Raw genomic sequence first — 16,258 nt, 5'->3', positions numbered from 1 at the left:
AGAGACTGAGAAATGATGCCCTGTTTTTTGTTTTCTGTAGTTACTGCTGGCAGTAGAAATGCAAAGAGATTGATGGGTGAATTTTCAAGACAGGTCTATTGAATGCTAAAGGCACATTTAAGCCAGGCTGTCCTATTTTTGGTCGACGTTGCTTGGAAAATATATGGTTGAACCAAGCAAAGATTTTCTTGCTTTTATATATATATATTTCTTGTTGAACTATAGAATAATTCATGTTTGGGCAATTGTGAAGGATGAGCTGAAACATGGAATCTGTCAGCAGAGACAGATCACAGAGTATGACTGTCTTCAGTCCCCATTCCCACTTTGAAAATGTAGCCTCTATATCTCTGTCAAAGTTAAGGTGAAAATAGCAGTCAAATCAATAAATAATTGAAGCTTTATTGGAGATGGCAGAGAAAAAAGTTATTTTCTCTTAAAGATTTAAGCAACCAGTGCTCGGCTGTCAGCCAGCTGCATGAATACATCTTTCATAATCAAAGAGATTTCAAGGTGAAAAGGTGACAAAGAAAACCATGAGGCGAACATACGGATGCAAGATAAGTTTAATGAAAAGGAAGTACAGTGCACATATGGTGAAGGCAGTCACAGAGCACACAGGACATTCCCCTGTGAGCTCAGTGCAGCCCAGGAATGGGAGACATTGGCTTTTCAGAAGTAACCACAGTTTCCCCCACTAGACCTGCGGAACCTGGAGGAGCTGCTGCCTCCATAGCAGCTCCCTATGCCAGAGGAGCGCCCACCCCCAAAGGAGCCCCCGCCGTAGGAGCTGCCTCCTCCGAAGCCACCTCCGTAGCAGCTCCTGGAGCTGATGGATCTTCTGCCTCCGAATGAGCCCCCGGAGCCAAAGGACCTGCCTCCTCCATAGGAACCCCCCATACCCCCTCCATAGGAGCCCCCCATACCACCTCCATAGGAGCTGCCTCCTCCATAGGAACCCCCTATTCCTCCTCCATAGGAGCTGCCTCCTCCATAGGAACCCCCAATGCCTCCTCCATAGGAGCTGCCTCCTCCGTAGGAGCCACCAGAACCAAAGGAGCCCCCTGATTCACCGAAGCCCCCAATGGACGATGGGACTGAGGTGCCCACGATGCTCTCCTGCGGGCAGGAGTTGAGGATGGGGCCTGGGAAGTTGATGAGCACGGGTGGGGGATAGATGACAGCACGGGAGTCCGCACAGGAGGTGACGCAGGGCTGGCTGCAGACGTTGGCAAAGGGCTGTGGGCAGGTCACCTCGCAGGGTGAAGAACATCTGCTGCTCATCATCTGTCCTCCTGAAAACATCTTTTTGTGACGCGGATACACCTGCAGCAAGACATAAAACAGGAGGACGGGGCTCAGAAGCTGGAGTGAAAAAAGCTTGCAGCACTGAAGTTTTGCATCAGCATGGGAAAAAAGGTGAAAGATGATTTGAGAAAGGTTCAGATTTATCTCCCTTGCACCTATTGCAATTTACTCCCTGCTGCTCTAGAAATATGTGGAGATGAACATGGAAAGCACAGCCAAAAATCTATGAGTCTTTAGAAGAACTTGTAGATTTTGTTGGTTTACAGTGCATAGCTCTGGAGTGATCTGATAACACTGAACTGATCAGAGCGTCTGCAAGAATTCAGTCTTACTGTTAAGCAGCTGTATCTACAAAGACATGCCTTAAAATGACAATAGAAACTAGAAGGGAGCAACATAGCTTAGCAGCACACTTCCCATATAAGAACTAAGTACAGAAAATAGTTTCCTAAAGCTTCCTATAGAGAATGAAGGAGATCCAACTCACCAGGTCTGGAGAAGTGTAGATGAAGAGTGGATGTGGATGAGACTGCAGCGCTCAGAGCACTCGTATTTATATCCCTTCTCAGACCACCAGTAGGATGTGAGCCACGCTTTGTGCAAGAGCTTCCCAGCTATTGCCAAACTGTGTTTTGCTGTATGGATTGTTTCGTTAATTGTTCTAATTGTTCTCTTAAGTGATGTGATCACAACTTTATTCTCAACTCCAAGTCACGTTACAAGCATTTTACAAGCGTAATGAGTTTGAGTTTATTCTCTGACCATGACAGGTTCACATAGCAGTTGATATTGTCCCCGGCCCTCACTGAAACTGAAATGGGAATGGTTCTACTATTCTATGTAAGGACTCCATCCAGCTGATAAACCGCATTCACATGTAATATTCCATTTCTCTTCATCAAAATTGGGATGGCAACAGTTGGGTGGCAAACAGAATGCTGCCACTCACCAGTGATGGGAAGAAGCAGAAGGCAGTGCCCAGGGTCGTCCATGTAAATTGGTATTTCTCAACCGTAGACAATTGACATTAACTGAGCAGCTAACCAAGAACTGCTGACTAGCAAAAACTGTCACATCAGGAGCTGCCCACTGATGCCTGACAGAACTCGTTTGCATTCTGATGCAAGGTTTTCACTGTATAAGCTCTTCGTGCTCTATTTTCTAATGGTGTTTGAAAACACAGGAAACCTGTGATGGAAACATTAAGTGCAGCGTGACAAGTGGAACAGGATGGAAACCAAACCAATTCGTTTCAGACCGTCTGTGGTTGCTCTCTTCCCAAACCAAAGCTGACAATTACTCCAGGTGATTTGGACTCAGGCAAAGCACTTGAAGTTGGATGTTTGATACCATTGGCTTGTATCTACCTGATGCTTGTTACAACCCCACAAAAAGGTCGATCACATCTGATCATCTCCCCGTGGTTATTGGTAAAGGAGATTTTGCATGGAGAGAACTCTTCCTATTTATGGACTCTAAGCTTTGTCTGCTGAGACTTCCAAGCACTATTCCAGAAATACAGCTGGGGTATTCTTCATCAAATAAAGTATAATAAGAGTCTTTTCCCATTCTCAAGACCATTACAGTTGTTTTACCTTAAAACCACCTTCACACACACTCCACACGCATCCATTCCATGCCCCAAAAAAGTCTTTATTTGTTCCCTAGTGATGCCTCCTGGAGAACATCCGTCTTGCTAAACCATCACAGCTCTCCTGGAAGGTGACAAAAGAAGGAGAGCAATAAAAACATTAAACGTTCTCACGCAGTGCTTCCTTTGTAGTTAATTGGATGACACTGTAGGTTTGATGAAGCTCCTCTGTAAGCAGTTATTTGGGTGGATGTTAGACAGGAGAACTGACCTGCCCCATCTGAGGAGCTGCAGGGATGAAATTCACGACTCTCCCAACTATTTGCAATTCTGGATTTCAACAGAACCTTCTGCAGAACAGAAAACGTTTCCCCCTGACAAAGGAAAACTCCTGTCTTTGTCTTCCTAAAGACGGATGTCTTCACCTTGGTCAGCAAACAGAGATCAATGCATTGCGGCTGCAATTCAAATGAGGTCAGGAGATGGCACTAGTCATAAAAACGAATAGAAAAAAAAAAAACTATTTAAGGATTACAGTAAGACAAAGGGCGTGTTGAGAATAGAATGATTGGAGGCTGATTTATTAGCCATTATCAGTTATCAAAACAATTATTACAATTAGAAGTAGCTTATACAGCAAAATGCTTTGCTGGTTAACTACTATGCCCCATGTGCGGGAGCGTGTTGCATATCCTGCTAGCAGTTGGAAGGGCTGTATAAAAGCACTGCATTTCTTCCAGGTTCACCAGCGACTTCACTTCATCAGGTTTTCTCCGTGAGCCGGGTAAGTATTTCTCCTTAAGTTCTTTTACAGTTACTGAGATGCTTCTATTGCTGTTTAACTGGGGAATGGACTCTATGGCAGCACTCTGTGATGCTCAGAAATGTTGGTTTTGTTAAATATTAGGATATTTGTAGCCATTCAGCTGTAGTCAATGTTAGATAAATAGGCTTCAAATGTGAGGCTGTGTTCATCCAAACTACAAAGTGAAGGGGACAGTTAAATCCCCTTAATTTGATAAGGAGGTTACAACTTGCAACTTGGCAGCAATTAGAGATGTGTATACACAAATGCAGAAGCAATAACCTCAGTTGATTTCTGCTTATAACTACACAAGTCTGACAAATCCGTTTCCAAGGGAACCCATTAGTTGACAGCAGTGAGGCAGAAATTGGACTCCAACAGAACCAGCGGTGAAACACTGATCAGAACCAACACTGGTTCAGAACCAAAACAGGAGGAAGGTACTTTGGAAAGATTTATTCCTCACTGGCTGCTACACCAGACTGCAAGAGAAGTTGTGTTTGGATCTGTGTTGTTTAGACTTAGCCATACTGAACAATAATATTTCAGACTGGATAGAAGATAAGTAATAATATAAGAGAACAGAGTAAGAAAATAGTCTCATGTTGTAAGAAAAGAATTTATTCTATAGGAAGCACAAGGTTTTGTGTCATTACAAGAGCATAGAGATGCAGATATTTTCTATTTTAACTCCTTAATCGCTACTGCAGGTATATCTGCATCACAAAAAGATGTCTTCAGGAGGACAGATGTTGAGCAGCAGATGCTCCGCACCCTGCGAGGTGACCTGCCCAGAGCCCTATGCCAACGTCTGCAGCCAGCCCTGTGTCACCTCCTGTGGGGACTCCCGTGCTGTTGTCTACCCCCCACCTGTGGTCATCACCTTCCCAGGCCCCACTCTCACCTCCTTCCCTCAGGAGAGCATCGTGGGCACCTCGTTCCCAATACCCATCGGGGGTATCTCAGGGTCACTGGGCCCCAGTGAATCAGGGGGCTCTTTTGGTTCTGGTGGCTCCTATGGAGGAGGCAGCTCCTATGGAGGGAGCAGCACCATGGGCATTGGGGGTTCCTATGGAGGAGGCAGCTCTTACGGAGGTGGAATAGGGGGCTCCTACGGAGGGGGTTTCGGGGGCTCCTATGGAGGTGGTTTTGGGGGCTCTTATGGAGGGGGCAGGTCCTTTGGCTCCGGGGGCTCATTCGGAGGCAGAAGATCCATCAGCTCCAGGAGCTGCTACGGAGGTGGCTTCGGAGGAGGCAGCTCCTACGGCGGGGGCTCCTTTGGGGGTGGACGCTCCTCTGGCATAGGGAGCTGCTATGGAGGCAGAAGCTCCTCCAGGTTCCGCAGGTCTAGTGGGGGAAACTGTGGTTACTTCTGAAAAGCCAATGTCTCCCATTTCTGGGCTGCACTGAGCTCACAGGGGAATGTCCTGTGTGCTCTGTGACTGCCTTCACCATATGTGCACTGTACTTTCCTGTCATTAAAACTATTTTGCATTCAAACTCAACTCTCTGTTTTTTTTTCCTCTCCTTTTAATCCGCGTTTTCAAGTCACCTTTTGAGTAATTCAGCAAAATTGTGAGTGTTCTAAATGAGACTCAAACCCCTTTATTACACCAAAGTGTTGTGGTTGATGGGTGAGATTGATAAATCTTACACCAGATCCTTTGGTAGTTGTGGTAAAGTCATGCAGCATAGAATCAAAGAGGTAAATCAACCAATGCCTTCTTAGAAATACAGCCTAGTGACAGCCATGCTCCTCTTCAGAATAGGAACCCACAATACCTGTTTAAATCAATTATAATGTAATAATGGCTTGATGCGAAGGGCTTTGTTTTTTGATTTCTTTAAAGAATTTCTGGATATTGGGATTTGTGTGCATATATATGCTCTTGGGTTCTGGCTTAACTAAGTGCTCCGCTTAATTCCTATGTGGATACTTTCCCATAATAACATGACTCATCCTTATGAATCTGTTCATACCAATCCACTCACTCTGCTTTTGTCCCAGAAAGAACTTCTGGACAGTTCAAACCAGCAAATCATTCAGCCCTGCCAATTTATTTCAATTGCTAATTGTAGTTATAATGCATTTTTTTTTTGCATGCTCTTCCTTCTCTAATCACAGCCTACTTGGAGAGATCTCCCCTTTGCCCACCGTTATTTGCAACTATTCTTGATCTTATTTCACATAAACTATCCATCACCTTTGATTCGCTTATTTTAGAGAGGCTCACACAAAGGGATATGGAATTGTACAACATTTCTTCAAGGAGAAAGGCAGTAAAAACCCCTTTATGTCCAATGGGATAATAGGAGATGAAGTCATTGGCTTGCAGTGCAACAAAGAAGAGCAAAACTAGTTTGAGGGGGAAAGAACTCCCTCCCAGCTGCAGGAGCAGTGAGGTGCAGACATACATATTCACGCCCTTTGGAGTGCTCAGCAGTTTCTGAAGGATGCTCTCCTCCTCGAGCAACTCACATCCATGTAGTTTACCTGTTCACAACCACACTTGTTACTTCTCTAGCTTCTGAGTTATCCAAAAAATCCTCTCCCAACGGTGACTGTGCAACAACTTTGTCATTGCTGCCTGTAAAAACATAAACAGATGATCACCAGGAGAATAAATGCATGTAGGGATGCAAGAGCTGGGCTCAGGTGCTCCCTCTAGAGCTACTCCCAGAGATTGGGTAGTCGAAGGAGGCTACTGCAGCACTGCTCCTGCTGTGGGCTCTGCAGGAAGGGAGGCTGAAGCTGGAGGGGTCCTGGGGGACAAGAGGCTGAGGCTGAAGGGGACCTGAGGCTGTGGGCAGGAGGCTGAGGGCAAGAGATTGAGGCTGAGGGCTGGAGGGATCCTGAAGCCATGGGCACAGGTGAAAGCACCAGGAAGAGGCTGCCAGGTGGGCTGTGCACCAGCAGAGAGCAGGAGGTTGGCTCAGAACTATAAGGAGATGGGATGATGCCGGGCTCTGCTCTCTGAAGGTGCAGAGGCTGACATGTCAGGCTGTGCCTGGGTAGAATGCATTGATATCCCCTCTCAGCATCACATCTCATATCCCTCAAACAGCTTCAGAACAGTGGGTAAAAGGTGCAGCTGCTGCTCTGCCCAGGTAAGAATAATTCTGATTGCCACCATGCTCTTGGGTCCATCCAAGCAAAGGGTGCCTGAACACACTTAATGGTTCTGGGTTCCTAATTTTCCCCTCCCCTCACCCCCCTCCAATACCCATATGTATATATTTTCCTTTATTAGTGATGTTGCAACTTCTGTGCTATCAATTATCTCTTGGAAGCAAAGGGATTTCAGAGGATCCTCTAGGCAAGAGCACTTATTGGAAATGTTCTGAGGAAATGCTTTCAGACAGCTTTGCAAACACCCACTAATGGTTTATACATGCAAAGTACTGTGGCGTTAGGAGGTAATAACAGGCTGCCAGTATTAAACTCCACAGTATTGAATCATAGCGTCACTTTAAAATATATATGTCAGGGCCACCCATGTGATTCTCTGATTCAAGCAATGATAAGCACCTTGGGAATTGGGATCTCTTTGTTTTGTTTTGTTTTGTTTTGATTAAAAGCCAGCTCTGCATTTGTTAGCCTAATCATACTATTTAAAATACGTTGGCCAAATATTCACCTTTCCAAAACAGGCCATAGTTACAAAATTAAATAGGATTATGTCATCTGAGGGGGCTGGGACTGTGCCTCAAACACAGAGAGATGCCGTTCAGCACAGCAGGTCAAGTTGGGCACAGACTCTGAATCACCAAAGCCTTCCTGAGCAACCTTAAATAAAGCAGTGGTGCTCTTGTCCTTGGCCAGCCTACGTGGTAAGTGGGGATGTTGCAGCCTTGCTTGCTTTGCCAGCACTCTGCTCCCTTAACCAGGTCAGGCACGCTCAGGTCTCCACATTTAGGAATTTTTCTGATGCAACTGTGACCATAACCACTGGAGAAGGGATCGGAGAGACGGTGATTTAATCCAAACCTGACTGAGCAGTTCCTAGATCCTGCTGTCACCAAAGGGAGCTTTCTCCCCTTGTGTTTCTTCCTGGGTTTGGCTGAGGCTGCTGCCACACCAAGCCTTTGCACTGTAAAGCATCCCTGCTTGGAAGAGACTCCAGCATGAAGTGAGGAGCGACCACAGGCAATGCTTGGCCCCAGGAGTGTCTCTCCAAGGCAATCCTGGACACTACAGTCATACAGTGACTAGAGTTTCTGTAAACATGCCCTAACTAGCTTCAAACTAGCAAGCACATTTACTGCTAATATTAGGTTAGGCTCTTATGCATTCTTGGAGGTCAAGATGCTTAGGGAAGGAAAACAAATCCCTGTTTTCAAAGCAATGGAGTCCCACAGAGGCTCTGAGTTGTTGCAGCATGGCCGGGGTTGTGTGCAAGCCAGGATTATCTGCTATAGGCTGCCTTCATGTTCTCAGAGCTTCAAGAATGGGTTTGATGCTTAAAACCCTGAAATGAAAGGAATCCGGGGATGGGACTGCTGAAGTCACATGCTGGTTAGAATAGGGTAATCAACACAAACAGCAAGCAAAACAATTACTGTAATTACACGTCAAATTTTGTTTGGGGAGTAATGGAACCTAATGCACAAATATGACGTTATTTTCTTGCATCAGCCTGGTGGTCCAGGACGGTATATAAAACCATCCATGATTCAGACACCTTCCAGCAGGTTCTCGTGACTTCTCTTCGGTGAACAGAGTAAGTTGGATTCTGATCTAATTTCTTCTTTCTAAAAAGAAAACAAAAAGCAAAAACAAACAAACAAAAGATCAGCCTTTATTGAGATATCTGGGTTTATTTGGGGCTTGGATTTCGCATTAATATTCTGCTATTTTGTGCAACTGTCGGGAATTTATTTACTTGTTATTCATTTGAAGGCAGTGGCGGACCGAGGGTTTAAAGTGCATTTGAAATGTGGATAAAATTAAAGACATCTACTTCTGTTGTTATACGGAGATGTAATGCATAAGGCCTTTAGGGAACCTTGGTTTATTTTAGCAAGCAGGACGCATCTGGCAGCATTGCTCAGACCTCATGGCTGCTGATTTGTATCTAACTTCGGGCAGAGACAGGATGGGTGAATATTGAGATAGGCAATACAAGCAGTGAGATGGCTGCAGTCACCCTTTAGAGCGGAGGCAGCCCTCAGGACACTGCATGTTTATGGATGGGGCCCTGCAAATCTCCTGATCTGGATTTGGGAATGCTGAACCTAAGACCCTCTTGGGCACTTGTCCTGAATAGCCCAGGACACTATTTTGGCATTGCTAAATGCAGCTCTGCAGAAGAAATGGGAATACAATGAATGTCTATAAGGTGTGTATTTCTCCAGGAGTTGCTTTGGGTATTTTTGTACCATTTATGCAAAAAAAAAACCAAAAAAAACTGCTCTTATGCAAAGCATTAAACGGGCTGTGAAAGCATATATTAACCTGTATATGTGTTTCATACTGTTATGCATTTGGGTTTGATTTCTTAGGCATTCATTTCTCATGGTTTTGATTTCTGCTGAGGGAGTTGCAGGTCAGTTGAAGAGCACTGCATGGATAAAAGGAAACAGCTTGAAAGGGTGGGAGCCTGAAGATGTCTGGATTAGGGTTTAAGGGCCAGGAGAAGCTTAGGTGAATAATGTCTATTTTGGCATTGTGTCTAAAACGAAAACAAACAAACAAAATCCAAGAAAAATAGCTTGAGTCAAATTGAACCCCACCTTGGCTTTTCTTATATGCTGCTCAGCTAGACAAAAAAAAATATAGGTAATCGCTTTGGCTAAAAGCAGAGTACTCCATTCAGTCTAAAACAACAGATTGCCCAGCTCCTTTACTTGCCATTTGCATGAGCTTGAAATGACAGCTCAGAATACAGTTTTATGTTTTCCAAATGACTTCTCCGCCCTTTATTTTAAAAGCAAGAAGACGTAGAATCCACGGTGTCTCTTCAGGGTTAACATTTGCTTAGCTCAAGCACTGACTCTGCCCTGTTGTTTCTTTGGGGTAATATTTGCTCCTTTCTTGCAGGTCTATAGCACGGCTAAACGATGTCTTGTGAGAAAACCCTGTGCACGGAGCCTTGTGCTGCTGTAGGCAACGGGAAATGCCCTGAGCCCTGCGCTGCTGCCTGCAGTGAGCCCTGCGTCGTTGCCTGCCCTGACTCCCGTGTCATCATCTTCCCACCACCTGTGGTCGTCACCATCCCAGGGCCCATCCTCACCACCTACCCACAAGAGACCATCGTGGGCTCTACGGAGTCAGCCGAGCTGGCCGGTGCCCTGGAATCGGGTGTAGCCATCGGATCAACACAGAAGGGGGCTGAGTGTGCACTGCCCTGTGCTGTGCCTTGTGCTGTGCCCTGTGCTGAGCCCTGTGCCACAAAGCTTGTGACAAAGTGTGAGGCCCCGTGCCCACCCCCATGCCCGGCCCCGTGCCCACCCCCGTGCCCACCTCCATGTGTGCCCCAGTGTGAGCCCCAGTGCGTGCCTCAGTGTGTGCCAGAGCGCTCTTACACTTATTCCACCCAGTGGAAGCATCCTTGCCAGAGAGGCTTCTGCAAGAAGCTCTAATCAGCCTAAAGCAGAGAACAATCACAGGAAAACAGCAAGCAAAGGAGTGAACGGATACGGATCATCATTTACAAGCATAGCTTTCAAGGTTCTTCCTACTGCAGAGGGAAGCGCCCCAAAATCAGGACCTTGCTTCTAATTCCTGTATAGTGCTTTAGCTTAGATTAATGCTTTCTTTATTCTTGTGGCTTTGCATCTTACATCTGTGCTTTTAACTTCCTCTACACGGTTTGACTTTGTGATTTAAACAAACAAAACCAAGCATACCTAAGGATTTTGAATGTCAGCAAAAAAAATGAGGAAAAAAAAAAGAACATCTTAATGAAATGCACCACACTGGAATGGGTAACTGGTTCTAGCTTTCCTTGTTTCTAGAAATATACGCTTTTCTAGACCGCATTATTCTTTCTGCAAATGTTCACTCTGCATTCACATTAAAAGGCTGCTGCATCAAACCATTGGCCTTCTGAATCTCCTTTTTCCTCTGCTACTCATTTGCAATGCTCTCCTGGAGGTACTCTGCCATACAGAGGAACAGAAGCTGTCCAAGACCCTCTTCCCAGATCAGTCACAACTTGATGTCCAGGGGAAATTAGGTATATGCCTCAAGATTATAGAACACTATGTTTTAGTGTGTATCCAGCCCTATATGGAGCTATATGGCCCTATATATCCAGCTATATGGCCCATATAGCCCTACTATATGGAAGTCTTCTGACAGGTTGCAGTTCTTCATATGTCTGCATTAAAACTATCCCAGCCTGCTTTTGGAAAACAAACAAGCAAACAACCAACCTTCGTTCATGAATATTAGCAGTCATCTGGAGACCTGAAGCACCAGCTCCTTACTTCTGTGTTTGTCCAGCTGGTGCCAGCAGTGAGTCCCTCCAGGCAGACGCTACTTGGGAAGTCAACTGTATCCTGCTCATCAACAAGCAACTTCGTGTGCTGTTATTTATTCTAAAGATTGTTTTGATTTCCTTCTTCTCTAATGGTTACATACGTGTGCTGGCTTATTTAAAGCACAGTCTCTTTGTGCCTAGGAAATACTACGTCATTCTGGCAATTATACCCACCCAGAAACATCCCAAGATTTCCGCAGAACAAAAGGCAGCTGGGGTGCCTCACCAGCACCTTCCCAGGTATTACACATGTAACGTGGTATGTTAATACAGTGTTAATAGTATATTACTTGGGTTACATTCCCCAAGACTCTGTAATAACCCTGATCTGGATAGGGAAAAAAGAAAAAAGGTCATGATTTCACATACATTTACCTCCATATTTACTCAGGGTATTTTATTTTAGTAAACAGATGATTTTCAAGATCGAGTTGCTTTTCTTTTGTATGATAATGGTCGCTTTTTAACAATCAAGACAGACGGCTGCTTCCAATCATCTTGATTTCAAGAGAGAAGCACACTGGGACCCCCTTAGCAGAGCAGTTCCAGGTGTATAAGATTATCTTCCAGGTGACCACATATTAAAAGAAGCTGCTCTTTAATAATAAAGCAGTTGCCATGACAAAACATCACAAGTATTAAAGCAAAGGCTCTGGGCACAAGCAGGAACATCTTCCTCTGCACTGCCATTCCCTGCCAGGTGGGGCCGTGCTTGGAGCAGGATATGCCATCATACTTTTCACACACACACAGAATGTAATTGCTGCCTTAAAGCTCAATGATGCTTCTATGGAGAAGCTTAGTTTAGACTCAGCTGTTGCTCTCTTTTGACACATCTAACAGAGATAAATTTCCCAAACACAACAGCTGAGTTCTGGTGTTTGCTTGCTGATATAAATGAAATAGCAGAGAGATTTGGCCATGCTGGCAAGGAAAAGCAGCTAAACAGGGAAGAAAAGAAAGATGCTTGGGGAGATGCATTGGTTCACATTTACAAGTGAGGAAGAACTGTTCAGAATGTGGTAAGCTTTCACAACAGCTTATTTAACCCTAACCCTAACCCTGAAAAGTCTGGGCCCCCTGGTGTGCATCACAAAGCCTCATAGGGAGAGTTCAGAAGCTTTCACCTTTGTGTTGCCACTCTTCAGAGTTACCTGCCCCTATCTAATGCCCTTGGCTACCTGTGTTTCTAGTTATTCTTTAGAACTGCTTTGATAAAGCGCAATACAAAAGGTAATACGAGATCGACGAGTATCAGCAATTATTGCGCTATGAGCAAGCAGCATTTTCAGAACAGTAAGGAATGTTTCATCACGCGTTGTGCTCACGGTGCCATATCCTTCATCAAGATTTCATCTTTGCGCATGAGTCAGCCCTGAAAGTCTTCAAGGCAATATTTAGTTTCCAAAACTTGAGTCAGTAAAACATGCAAATGAACCAAAAGATATTATTTTGCAAAGGTAGTGTGTAAGAGGTAGATCCTCCCGAGCAAGTTCCTTTTTCCCTCCCTATAACTCCATGGCAGCCTGCAGTAATAAATCACCAGGTTCTAAGGGGCATAATGAATAGATTTATGCCAAATGAGAAAGAGAGACCTGCTTTCACAATATCTCAGCTATGCGTATCTGGAGCTGAGTACCATCCAAAGCAATAGCTGACCACATCTTTGCATTCAGAGAAAAAAAAACCACGGTGTATTTAATGCTTCAAACCCAGACTGTGGTCATAGTTCTTAATGATGATTGGAATAGGTCAGAACACAGCTCTGTGCCCAGGGTTTACTTATCACTCCTCACCATATCTGTGTTTCTGTGCTTTATCTGCTCATGCTTTTCTTTGTTGACAAGCTTGTTGCCCGTGTTTCGAAATGGTCTCTAGATTATGTTGAATCACTGTGGAGATCCTTGGAGCAACAGCCTGGGAAAGTCTTGGGCTTGTTCGGAACAGGTGTTTCAGGAGCCATTGAATTCAGCTCTCTGACCTCAGTGCTGCACGGGTTTATTAGTATCCCAGTAATTGCTGGAGTGAGATGCCCCAGTGTTGAGTAATTGTTGCTGTCTAAAACATAGTACTGGTGTTATTTCAGTACGCTGGTTAAATTCAAGCTTATTCACTTTACTTTTGAGTCTTTCTCCTGTATACTGCATGGCTATGGCAGGGAGCCTGTGCTTGCATGGAGGGTGTCAGCTGTGTCAAAAGCCAGTCCAGCATCTTCCCCCAGGAATTCAGCCATGCTTGTGCATTATTTTTGCTGATTTATCACTATGGTTCCCTGCTGCAGGTGGTTGTTGTAGTGTTGATGGTAACATCCCTGGTATGGTGCGTGGTGGCTCCCCATCCTCATCTGCTTTGGGTTTGGCTGAAGGTGGTATCCCTTTGAGATACCAAAGGACAGGGATGGAAGGTGATAGCAAACTCCCAGCCTGCAAAATTAGACAGAGGCTTGTAGAGGCTTTGATTGCGATAACTGTGATTATCAAGGTCTTGGGAGAGAAATTCCATTGGACAAAGTTCTGTACTGTGTAAGTATAAAGCGGACTTATGGACAAGGCTGATGAGTGGCAAACTGCAGCCTTCTGAGTAGGCATCTTGCCATTCAGTTCAGCAAGATAAAAGGGAGGGTGCCTCCCATGTAGGATGAGCAGCATAAACATGCCTCTCTTCAATTCACTTCTCTCTTGTGCTTGTTTACACCCTTGACAATTTAAGCCTTGTTCTTTACAGCATAGATTACGGTTACAGTATGTGGGATGGTTATGAGGAAGCTCTAGGCAATGTTTATCTGGGTTGTTCTAATTTTTCCACAGAATAAAGGACTTCAAAGCACTTCTGCATGATTAACACGGTGTAGATACAGTGCTCTGTGATGATAAAATTAATGGCATGTTGCTGCACTTTTAAGTATGGGTAATGAGTAATAGTTTCACTTTAAAACAAGATCTCATCTCCCTAAGCAGACCCTTCATATCTCTGTAGGTCTGAGTTATTTTCTTTGCCACGAAAGACAGATTTTGGTCATGTTATGCTGAAGTTGAGTAGATACTTTTTGGAGACTTCTGGTGTTTATATGATGCAAAATGAAAAGAAAGAAAGGGGGATTACCCTACACAGAATCCAGTCTTGTATATTAAAAAGAAGATAGAAAACTGTCCTTGCATTTCTCCTAATTAAACATATGTAATACAAATGACAAAATCCCTATTTCTATAGGGAATATATTATTATATTATATATTTTATATATTATATATTATTATATTATATATTTTATAATAAAGTGGTAGCTTTATTATTTCCTGTGTAAGGAAGTTATAACTCTCCATGGAGGTGGAGAAGCCATAGGTTTATTCAGTGTCTATACAGCTCTGCTTCCAGCTGGAGGATTTGGGTTTCAAGCCAGTCTAACGAGGAATTGTGCACACATCCTTTGAATAGAAACCTTTCAGCTTATAACTAGTGATCATAAAGAAACCTCAGTCATTTCTCAGTTGGATCTCAGGCTACGTAGGGTTCAGAACTGTTTAACAGTTAACCATAAGCAAAATAATTACCACAGTTGAAGGAACGATCCTCGCAACAACATCTGATTTGCAAGTAAATGAGATAATCACCAACAAATAGGTCTCATAGACGGCAAGCAGCTGGAGGAGGTATGAAAGCACTTGCAGCTGAAAGCTGTTTACTTGTTTCTTCCAGCTTTCCCTCTATGGTGCATCAAATAAGTCTGGGCTTCAGGTCTAGCTTGGAATGAGGATGAAACTTGCTTTTTCTGCTTGTTTTCAGGCCGGCTGTTTACAGAAATCAACCTATCCCCATGCCATAGCAAAGCACTCAGCTTTGCTGCCCACCCTCCATGTGAGCCTTTCCAGTGCAGTGAGGCAATAGGAATCCTTCCTCTCATACCCAGAACTAGTTGGCTTTGTTACTGCTTCCTGACAGCACTGACTGTCTCAACTCTGTCTGGCTGCCAACCTCATTTACATAAACCGTCAGATAATGGAATGGTAATTATAAATAATAATGCTAACAAGTGCAAAGACGTGCCTGACATCTCCTCCCAAAGTCTCACTTAATTGCCAAGATCTGTTTGGTAAATTATTTGGCCTCTGTCTTAATCGTCCCCTCTAGAAATCATCATCAGTAATTTCCCATTTCATGTAGGCTGTTACACAGGTTTGCCCAGAGCACTATTATACCTGCTGGGCAAAATGTTTAATATAGTACAAAACTGCAAAAGGGAAAGACTGACTTGAAGGCAGGAGAAATCAAACAAGAAAAAAAAGGTTGTGGTGTATATTTAGAGTATGCCAATGTGAAAACAGTTTTTAATGAGTTTTATGGACCTCATGCTGGACTCTCCAAGTCTTGTATCACCTCCTTGGTCCTGTGAGTGAATTCCTTGGTCCTCTGGAATGAAATGCTCAGTAAGTCAGATGGCTCGTGGTCACATTTGCCAATACAACACCAGCAATGATCGCTGCATTCTCAAAGGGATGGTAGAATAGTGAAGAGTGGTGAAGGATGCCTACAGTTTCTTTATGTACAGCGTGGATACTTCCCTACAGGAACAGCTGTATCTGCTCCAGAGGTGCATGCTGTATACACATATATACATAGCTTGCTGCTGCAACACTGAGGAGGTGCTGGGCTGAGGAGTTGGGAGGCAAAGCTGCAGTTCTTGCTGCCAGAGTGAGCACAGCAGCAGGGAATAGGAAACACCAAGCCTGCATTTTCTGGTTCTAGCCTTGCCTTACAGGCTGGACATCTCTAGGAGGGTAGTTGTGTTTTAGGCAGAAGCCTGAGCTGGTAGTGACTTATCTATCTCCTTTCAAAATGAAGAGCATATACAAAACCAGTTGAGTGAATTGGGCTGTTTTTATTGATTTTGTTTTTATTGGGAAGGGGATAGAATTATTAAAAGACAGGCTAAGCAATGTGCTCAGACACGCTTTGTGGTTCAGAGAGCTGGGAGGAGAACCTGAGTGCAACTCACTGATCTGATCATTGTTTGAAGAGCTACAAGACACAAAAGAGGAGATAGTCCAGCTACGAGGCACTGACAGCCTAAATA

General features: G+C 44.2%; 2 long non-coding RNA genes across 2 annotated transcripts; one reads left to right on the top strand and one right to left on the bottom strand.

Annotated features, from left to right (window-relative positions):
* The first annotated feature begins 6,685 nt into the window (after nucleotides 1-6,685).
* On the top strand, nucleotides 6,686-10,542 carry LOC140263542 (uncharacterized). Its single transcript, XR_011905919.1, has 3 exons — nucleotides 6,686-6,812; nucleotides 8,341-8,425; nucleotides 9,745-10,542. It is a non-coding gene; the product is annotated as an uncharacterized lncRNA (long non-coding RNA).
* On the bottom strand, nucleotides 8,336-11,255 carry LOC140263543 (uncharacterized). The gene is made up of 3 exons (XR_011905920.1): nucleotides 11,082-11,255; nucleotides 10,230-10,291; nucleotides 8,336-8,456 (listed from the first exon to the last, which is right to left on the bottom strand). It is a non-coding gene; the product is annotated as an uncharacterized lncRNA (long non-coding RNA).
* Nucleotides 11,256-16,258: the final 5,003 nt, after the last annotated feature.

This window comes from Excalfactoria chinensis, chromosome 31 (genome assembly GCF_039878825.1).
Source record: "Excalfactoria chinensis isolate bCotChi1 chromosome 31, bCotChi1.hap2, whole genome shotgun sequence".
Lineage (NCBI taxonomy): Eukaryota > Metazoa > Chordata > Aves > Galliformes > Phasianidae > Excalfactoria > Excalfactoria chinensis.
This window is presented reverse-complemented; position numbering and strand designations above follow the sequence as displayed.